Source organism: Dermochelys coriacea, chromosome 2 (assembly GCF_009764565.3).
Source record: "Dermochelys coriacea isolate rDerCor1 chromosome 2, rDerCor1.pri.v4, whole genome shotgun sequence".
NCBI lineage: Eukaryota > Metazoa > Chordata > Testudines > Dermochelyidae > Dermochelys > Dermochelys coriacea.
The window spans coordinates 18,478,832-18,489,217 of NC_050069.1; the positions used below are offsets into that span (position 1 = coordinate 18,478,832).

General features: G+C 43.5%; 1 long non-coding RNA gene across 1 annotated transcript; it reads right to left on the reverse strand.

Annotated features, from left to right (window-relative positions):
• Positions 1–4,522: 4,522 nt before the first annotated feature.
• On the reverse strand, positions 4,523–9,816 carry LOC122458425. The gene is made up of 3 exons (XR_006278473.1): positions 9,730–9,816; positions 6,422–6,570; positions 4,523–5,606 (listed from the first exon to the last, which is right to left on the reverse strand). It is a non-coding gene; the product is annotated as an uncharacterized LOC122458425 (long non-coding RNA).
• Positions 9,817–10,386: the final 570 nt, after the last annotated feature.

Consider the following 10,386-nt stretch of genomic DNA (forward strand, 5'->3'; position numbering starts at 1 on the left):
ATGCCACCCACTATAGGTGGTGTGTAACAGACACGAGCATCACATCACACATCTCAATACATCTGTAGTTTTTAAACAATTTTAATTGGAAGTAAAGTGGCTGATCACCAACATTGCATGTAAACCTGTTTCAGGATCAATCAGAATCATTTCCTTATATGGTTTATATTAACATTATCCTGCCGAGACAACCCTAACCAGGTAATATAAGATCACGACTCCTGTAACCTATTAAGTCATAAATCAGTGGTTCAATTAGCTACTAGATGTCAGAAAACAACCCATAATACATTTGTATTAGGCCACCACAGGCAGTAACTGATCATTCTTCTAATCCATCTTCAAATCTGTTTCCTATAACCAGTCACTATCAATGCAAGAATTCACAGCACAAGGACAATACACCTGAAACTAGAGCTGGTAGGACAATTTTTGAAGGTTAAGCATTTGGGTTGGGTTCAGCTAAGTAAGCAGAAGTTTGGAGGCTTACTTGAAACTCTGCCAAACTCTCCAACCATGGAATTTGCTAAACTGGTCAAGAATATGTGAATGATTTGACTCTCGTGGGATTTCCTGAACGTTAAAGTAAATAAATACATTTCAGAACCTTAACAAAGGTTTGGTTTGGTTTGCTTGAATTAGTATGAGCCACAAGCAGAAGAAAATATATTTAGGCCAAAAGATTCAGGCTATGACAACAGAATCCACGAGTAATATGTTCAACAGCCAAAGAACTGCATCACTGCTAAGAATAAGCATTTCTCTAAGATACAGGTATTACAGAGTAAGATAAAACAAAAATTGTATTATTGGTACCAATATAATTTAGTGACAACCTATAATACTACAAGTTCAAGGTTGATTTTTCAAATAGACTGATTCAGATAGGATTTCTTGCTTTTTCAGAACCTGTCTGCCCATCTCTAAGTGAACCCAGGACCAGTAATCAATCTTATAATATATAAATAATAAATTAATCAGTTAGAATTATTCATAGGACCATTTCAGTAAGAAGCTATACATTTTATCTGATTACTTATTGGCTCCAGTGTCATCGGTAATTTCTCAAAGAGCTGTAGCAAAAATGATTGTTATTAAAGTAACTTTAGCAAGCTGAGTTATACATTGCCCACGCAGAGATAAAGTTTTTTGAGGTGTCTAAACACAAGATCTTTGCCATGTAGGGTGAAATTCTGCCTTCAGTTATACCTAGTCATCCCCACTAAAATCAAATAGGTTGCACTGGTGTAAATGAAAGCAGAATTTGGCTCATAAGCCTCCCTTGAACTGAGTTCTGACCCCTTGAAAATTGCTGAGAGCAATGTTGCAACTTGTCTTGAGTGTCCAAGCACAGGAGTAAAGGGGCATAAAGTGTCTCCCTATTTCTCTGATCTGGCTACTCATATCACAAGTAGCAGAGTGGAGTGTAGAATGGCCTATGGATGGCCATTGGTTTCCCTCCCATGCAGGTTGGTGGGCGTGGAGTCTTGTCTCCTCCCACACACAGTGTTCAGGCCAGCCCAGCTGAGCAGGCATGGATGGAGACCTACAGTGCACCAGGTTTAGAATCCCTGAGCAGGATGGGAACCAGATTGCATGACTCAGGATAACAATCTAATTCCTGGGACAGGAGAACTATGCACTGCCTATTACTCACAGTTTGTGACAAGGTCACAATTGATCCCTTAGATTACTCAGGTAGTAAAGGAGAGCAGATCTTGTCCCCTATCTTAGATAAAACATAAAATACATATAAAACATGCACTGTAGCAAAGATCTGAATATATTGAATCCTGAAAGTATCAGATCAGTTATTTTTCGCATTTATTATATTAGATTAGCATATTCTGTTAGTTATGTTGGATTAATTAACTAAAAAACCCTATCTTTTAATTCCTGCAACAGCATCTCAGTGCCTGCAGGGTGGCACAATTGTCTTTTTTCATATGCACTGCATGACATAAAGTTAATATGCAAATTGCAAAAGGCACAGTCAGTTATTTGGCATGGGATGTTAGAATGCCCGCTAGAGCCTTACTGAGAGCAATGTGTTCAGATCTTTTCAGCCAAGGAAGAAGGCCTTTAGGGGTAAATATGAATAAGGTGTGCTAGGGTTTAGCTCCACCACTCCAATAACTTTAATGGGAGTCACGCAGCTGAGACTTAGTGGCTCGTGTTACAAATTTAGCCCTTGATGTTCAATATTTAAACAAAAGGTTTAGTGTGTGATCAGACATTCTTCCTTTAACGTTAAACCAGCATAAAACAAGGAGAGAGCAGGTTTCCAAACTCTGACATTGGGTTCCTATGCAGACGGTGTTACAAATGAAGCCACTATTCAACCAAAGGGCAGCCCACAGCAAAGGGCTCAGAAATGCCTATTTTAATTACTTTACAGTTCAAGAACGCACATCCAGGAAATATTAAAATTCCTCGGCCAGCTCTGAGCATCACAAGAGGCTAGTGAGCAAGACAAAGCACTTTTAAATTCTGTGTGCCTGCAGCTCAAATCAAAGTAGCAGCTCATGGAGGAAGTCTCTATATTCTTCCAAGGGCCAGTGATCACTGGTTGCCAGAAATCTGGGACACCCTGGAAAATGCCATCTACGCAATTGGAATATTGATCTTTTCTGTATGTGAATCCCTCTTATCACTTACTGTCAAGAAAATAAACAGGTGACCTTTACTTGTGGTGCTTTAGATCGCCCCTCTTATGTTTTAATATATGCTGAAATATGTGTAGTGCAGTGAAACGGACGGCCTTTTGTTGTCTGTTGCATCATCTGGGTCAAATCATGCCATCAATGGGAGCTTTGCCTGAGTAAGGATTACAGGATCTGTCCCTCTGTGTGACAATATATGTACTCTGTCCCATGGGTCTAATCCTAGTCCATCACTTCCACAGCCAGGGAGGGTGCAGTGCAGAAGTACAGCACAGGGAGGCAATAATACCAGCAGACCCAGGAAAGCGTGCTAGGGGGAGCTTGCAGGAGGAGGTGGAGCACAAGACTGCCATGATAACTGTGGAGTAGCTGGTTCCATTACCACAGCATGACAGGAGTACTGTGCCCCCTGACTTGGCTCAAGCACAGCTTGGCATCAAGGGGAAGACTGCCACCATATAAGATTTTCTTTACTGTTGCTCTTCATTCAGAATCCTGGGTTGAGCGATGAGGGCTGCTTTCCAGCCTGGGTGTTGCTGCCACACGAATTCTCAAGGTGTTGAGAAAGGCTGCTGTGTTTCACAAGAAGTGCTGTTCAGCAAGTCCCCAGCCAACCATGTCCCTCCCCAGCTGCTGTCTCACTTGTACCAGCACCTTGCCTGCCACAGCCACTGATCTCAGAGGAACCAGAGTGGGTCCCACGCCTTCCTGCAGAGCTGGAATGTACAAAAACAGAGCACAGCACAGGTCAGCAGCCATGGGCCTAGAGTGGATCCCGGTCTCTCTTCCGGCTGTTCAGATGCTATGGGTCAGTCAGACACAGCCAGAGGTTACTAATGGAGATGGAGAACTGAGGGGCAGTGGGTATCCTGAGTAAAGAGGAATGCATGGTTGTGCGGAGCCCAGAAACCAGATTGTGATTCACAACCCGGTTCCCACTCTGTTTGGGGGTAGGGGGAAAGAAAGATAACCAGAGGAGTAGAAAAACAGAAAAGAAAATGAAAGGAAAGGGATGGGGAGGCAGGATGGAGAGGGAAAAAAGAGTGATAGTAAAATAGGGAGAGGAGAAAGCCTGAGGGAAGGGAGAAATCCAACAAGGAAGGAAAAGGGGAGAAAAATATTATGAGTAAGGATAAGATTATGTCACAGAAGTCACGGATTCTGTGACTTTCAGAGACCTCCGTGACATTTTCCGCTTCAGCCCTGGATCAACGGGGCCAGAGCTGTTAGCCAGTGGGGCCCTGGATCTCCCAGCCCTGAGGCACATCGGGTGATGGGGGGGGACCCTGGAGCTCTGAGGTGATGCAGGCACCCCGGGGCGAGGTGGGGACCCTGGAGCCCCAAGCCACAGTGGACAGAAAGGTGGCCCAGAGCTCTCATCTGCTGCAGGCAGTGTGGGAGACCATGGAGCTCTCATCTACCACAAGCAGTGGGGCTGGCAGCCACAAGGGCACAGGCAATGGGGACCCTGGAGATCTGAGCCACTGGGGCTGCGGTGGGGGCACCAATCTGTCAGTCGCCACAGATTCAGGTGCTGGACGCCTCTCCCCACCGCAGCAGGACTATGGTTCTCTGCCCCCATCCCAGCTCAGGCTTCAGTCATCCCCCCGCCAACACTCGTCCCCCATACACACACACACATTATTTTTAGTAAAAGTCACAGACGGGTCATGGCTTCCGTGAATTTTTGTTTGTTGCCCGCGACCTGTCTGTGACATTTACTAAAAATAACCCTGACAAAATCTTAACCTTAATTATGAGAATAAGGAAGAGGATGATAGAGAGAGAGAGGAAAAAGCAAGCAAAAGGCCCAGCTCAGAGGGTAATGAGCTGTGCTTTATCTATTGCTATATGTCTCTTTTATGCAAATTGCATCATGGGGAGAATACAAATGGACACCAAAATGAATGTAAATTTATGAAAACATATGTGCAATTTAGCTGCACCCTTGGGGCTCCTGGAAAGTTATCAACACAGCGCTTTGCACTGCCAAAAGTGTCTGATCTAGTCAGTACAGTTCAAGCTCATACTGGTCTCTTATGGAAGGTAAAAAAGAAAGTTGACAATGGACCTGTTTTCCCTTGTAACTTGATCAGATTTTGACTACTTCACATTGCCTTGGGGTCCCTTATGTACTCAGTAGTCTCTTTTCTTTTGTCTACTGGATAAAAATCAGCCACAGACAAGGGCTATATTCTTTTCTTCACCTCTGATGCAATGGTTTGAAACGTGAAGTTCATCAGGTTCCTGGATAGCAAGTGAGCTTGCATATTTCCTGCATGGACAGAAGTGTGATTGATTAATTAGAGTGCAGAACTGGGAGTCAGGAGATCAGGGTTTCATTCTGAGCTCCGCCGTTGATACATTGCGTGACCTTTCCCAAGTCAGTTTAGTTCTCTGTGCCTTGTATTTCCCTGTATGCAAAATGGGGATAAAAATATGTACCTCACAGGGTGTGGGGGGGCCCTCAAATGGTGCTGTGACTCCCCTGACTTTTTAGCTATGTAGGGCCATGGGGTGCAGTAGACCATTTTTAGTCTTTTTGTTTATTTTCACAGTGACATGGCCTATTTTGGCCCCCCACTGCCAAGGGCCCCTTCCCATCATTTAGAGAGACAAGCTAGCCACTGTTGGAAGTGGGTGAGTCTGATTCTGTAATTAACCTTTGCAGAGATCCACTGACTTCAGCAGTAAACGTTCAAGCTCTCGTTGACATCTGTTAGCAGCCTCAGCCCCTTCCTGAACTCATACAGATTCCCCTCCAGAGGGAGCCTTTGCTCTAGTGTCAGGTCAATCTTCCATGGAAGCAGTTCTGATCACTGAATAGCCACCGCTTCTGGTGCTGAGCTCTCATCCAGCCCAATGGATAGGGAATTTGTGCTGCAGGTCCTCTTGAACACCTCTGACAGTAGTAGAGCTTCTCTTGCCATGTTCCTTGGCCTCCTAAGGATATGTCCACACAGCAATGTAAGCCCAGTAAAACTCAAGTTAGCAGAGCCTGGGTTTTTTAACCTAGGGCTTGAAAGGCTACACTTATTTGAAAATCCAGGTTAGGAATTGTTGAATCCTGAGTCCCAACCTGGGGCTCCATTGTCTATGCTGCATTACAGGGGCCTAAGTCCAACCACCCATATCCCAGACTTCCTAGCATCCTCCCAAAATGTGGCTGCTCGGCCCATGGGATTGTGGGATACTTTTAATGGATTCCCAGGGCACAAATCCAGTGGGGTTATGTTTATACTGAAAAGCAATAAACCTTGAACCCTGGGTCCAGGATTGATTCAGGCTCAGACCCTCCACCTTATGGAGTCATAGGACCGTGGGTCTGAGCCCTGGGTTAGTGTGTAGACAGGAGGTAGATTACAACAGCCACATTTTGAAGATGTCTATTGTCTGGCCTAAATTCTGCCTCTCGTCAGGTGAGCCCTGTGGCATAAAGTATGGAAGGGGACTCTGAAGTTCTCTGATTACTGCCCCTGGTTCCCAAATGAGCGGTGTACCAACTAACATGATTTATTACTAATTGATATTAATAGTTTCCTTTTGGGTTAGTTAAGGTTCTCTTTGTTCATAGATGTCACCTTATTTACCAATGAAATCTCATCAGAATCAAAGATTAATTTTGACCTGAATGATCATTTAGAATCATAGAAATGTAGGGCTGGAAGGCTCGTTAAGAGGTCATCTAGTTCAGCCCTTTGTGTTGAGGCAGGATCTAGACCTTCTCTGACAGGTTTTTGGCTAACCTGTTCTTAGACCTGTTCTAATTGTGGGAATTCCACATCAGTGCTTTAAGGTTTTCGCATTTGCAATCTTAATTAGTCACACATATTGCACTGTTGAATCTACTGAGTACCACCAAATCTGCCAGAGAGCACTTGTAGGTTGGGATTGTAAAATCTGCAAACTGAAAAGCACAAAAGATGTTGTAGTACCCAGAGTAACAACAAAATGACCCCCGGGCAATTATAATACTTAGCAATTTATATAGCAAGTAGGCCACTTGACTATTGTCATGTGCTGGGAAAATGAAACAGAATTTCAAGTACACTTCTTATTATTAGTCTGGTGTTCAGTGCAAACTTTTATACCTTTCCTCTGAACTCCAGTAACCTGAACAAATCCAGCAAATAGTGTCTAGACTCCAGCAGCAATTGGAAGCAGTGACAGCTCTATAGGCAGCGAAGTGTCCCTCTAATATCCTATCACACAGGCCCTCTCATTCACCATTGCTTTGGTTGGCACTTTTTACATGAGCACAGATGTTTAACACCAGGGACCTGGCTGAATTCTAGAGTAATTTTCTGAATTCTATCTGAATTCTACCTACAGTTTCAAGTGACTGAGGTATTCTGCTTCATTGCCTGCCCTAAACTGTTGTACATTGTCCAGTTTGAAATGTGAATTTGTGACAGTGGAATTTCACCCAGAAAAGATTTGCTTGCCAGAGGAAATGGCCATTTTTCAACTGACTCACAGTCTCAAATGTGCAGAAAATGTCAGTTTGTACATGCTCTTAAAACAAAACTCGGTAGCTTTGCACCCCACCTTCCTTCAAGATTGCAGCAACAGAGGTGTCTCTGAGACACATCATCCTTCCTACCCATTTGAGCTCCTGCTTTCTAAAATAGCCACACTCAGATTTCTTACATAGAAGCTCAGGGCCATATTTTTCTTTCGTCACCCGTGGATGTCACTGGGAGTTCTGCACAAAAATTCATGCGAATGGGACCATTGTGGGAGAGGGGGGCAGTCATAGGATCATAGAATCATAGACTTTAAGGTCAGAAGGGACCATTACGATTGTCTAGTCTGACCTCCTGCACAACTCACACACCCACTCCTGTAACAAACCCCTGACCTATGTCTGAGCTACTGAAGTCCTCAAATCGTGATTTAAAAAGACTTCAAGATGCAGAGAATCCTCCAGCAAGAGACCCGTGCTCCACACTGTAAAGGAAGGTGAGAAATCCCCAGGGCCTCTGCCAATCTGCCCTGGAGGAAAATTCCTTCCCGACCCCAAATATGGTGATCAGCTAAACCCTGAGCATGTGGGCAAGATTCACCAGCCAGATACCCAGGAAAGAATTCTCTGTAGTAACTCAGATCCCACCCCATCTAACATCCCATCCACAGGCCATTGGGCATATTTGATTACTTGCTAAAGCAACATGTTGCTTTTTTTAGTATTCCGAGTTATATGTGGAGCAGAGTATTTCTATATTTTGCCACTCACGTGTTAATATAGCCAAAGATTCATAGTTTGACATCTGAGGAGGGCTGAATATGGCAAATGGGTGAGCTATTTGGGAACTGTGATGGGAAAATCCAAACTATTGATCTATGAAAAAGTGTAAAAGAAAATAATTGTAAAAAATTTAAGTAAGTAGCTTCCTTATTATTTATATTATGGTAATGAATAAAGGCCCCAGCTGAGAATATGGCCCCATTATACTAAGTGCTGTATGTACACAGGATGAGAGAGAGTCCCTGCCCCAATGAGTTTACAGTCTAATACACAAGACAGGCAAAGGGTAGGATTAGAAACAGAGATGGAAGCGATTTTCCCAAGGTCACACAGTATCATAGAGTATCAGGGTTGGAAGGGACCTCAGGAGGTCATCTAGTCCAACCCCCTGCTCAAAGCAGGACCAATCCCCAATTTTTGCCCCAGATCCCTAAATGGCCCCCTGAAGGATTGAACTCACAACCCTGGGTTTAGCAAGCCAATGCTCAAATCACTGAGCTATCCCATATGTTAATGGCAGCCCTGGGATTTAAAAATGGCTAACTGGTAGATCTCAAAAAGGAATTGTAAACAGGAAATCATCATCCAATGGGAATTTTTTCTAGTAGGGTTCCACAGGGATCTGTTCGTATATCTTTATCAACGATCTGGAAGAAAATATACCTTCATTATTGGTAAAAGATTTTAGATGACACAAAAATTGGTGAAATGGTGTTGCCTGGGAAACTGAGCTCACTTGAACAACATGCATTTTAATACAGCTAAATGCAAGGTCATAGGAACCAAAAATGGGACTGCGTTTTGGAAAGCAGTGACTCGGAAAAGGATTTAGGAGTCACTGTGGGTAACCAACTACTCATGAATTCACATTGAGATGCTGTGGCTAACAGAGCAAATGCAAAAGTAGAAACAGGAAATTAACATTACCACCATGTGTGGCATTAGTGAGACTATTCCTGGAATACCGAGTCCAGTTCTAGTATTGACACTTAAAAAATAACAGGTTCCACAAGCTGGAAAGGGTTCAGAAAAGAGCTACAGGAATGATGTTAGGTCTGAAAAATGTGCTACAGTGAAACTCTGAAGAAGCTCAACATATTTGGCTTAACAAATAAAAGGTTAAGGGGGGACTTGATTATAATCTATAACTACCCATATGAGGAAAAGATCTCTGAGGGGAGAGGGTTCTTTACTCTAGCAGACAAAGGTATAATATGACCTAGTCTGAAGTTAGAAACATTCAGACTAGAAATAAGGCATGCATTTTTAGTGGGGGTAGTTAGCCATCGGAACACTTTGCCTTCAGACATGGTGAATTCTCCATCACTCAAAGTCTATACATATGGATTAGCTGTCTCTCTAAAATGTATGTTCTAGCTCAACCAGAAGGCTTGATGCAGAAACTACTTAGAAATTCTATGGCCTGTGTTACATAGGTGGTCAAACTAAATTATCATAATGGTCCTTTCTGGCCTTGAAATCCATGAGAACCCAATTTTCCTGAGTTCCCATCCAGGGCCACTACCCACTAGCCCACAATGCCTCTCCAATTTAGGCCCTGATTCTTCAATCTGATCTATGTGGGCAGATGCCTGCACCCAGGTGGAGCACCGTTGACTTCTGTGGGGCTACATGTGAGCAAAATGGTCTGCTTGTGCAGATCAAATTGTCATTTCAGGACCTTAGTTTGCATTGTTGCTGGTACTGTGTTGAGCAAATTAGACCCTAGTCCTGCAATGAGCCTTGCACAGATAGTCCCCAGAGTCTGTGCTGAGCCTCAGTGGCAATGAATGGACTCCATGTGTTGTAGAGATCCACCTGCGCAGAACTCATGTCGATCCTTAGACTGCACTGTAGCTGTGCTATGATTAGCAGCTTCCTGTGATTTGTCGCTCAAAGATGCTGAAATCAGAAAAAAAAAATGAATGAAGTTGTTTCCCCAATATTTTCAGTGTGTATTTTCTGTTTTGATCTCTCTGACAAGTTAATATTTAGAATTTCACCAGTTATCTTCCCGGTTGCTAAGTGACAGCAGAACTGAGGGTGAAGAAATGTATTGTATAGAAAACAATAGGATGCTACTCTCAGAGGTATAGCACTTTAATTGTTACATTGCAACACGTCATAGAAAACAATATGCTAAGCACATCCAAGGAAGGTGATCCAGCAGCATAGCTGACAGGCTGCTAATTTGAAACAATGTTCAACCGAAGCTGTCAATGCCCACAAAAGTGTGTTCATCATTGTTCAGGGTCTAGCCTGATTCTTTTGCATTATCATATTAAAGGGATGCTGTCAGCTCATGCAGCAGTCAGCATTAAGGCTCTGACTGAGCAAGGTATTTAAGCATGTTGTCACAGCTTGAGCCAGTACAATACCAGGTCTGAGTACTTCCTTGGGACTCCACAGACCAGCCCGCTAGACCCTGAAACTGGCGCCTCAGACCTGAGCTACCCCACCCAGCAATCACTTGCT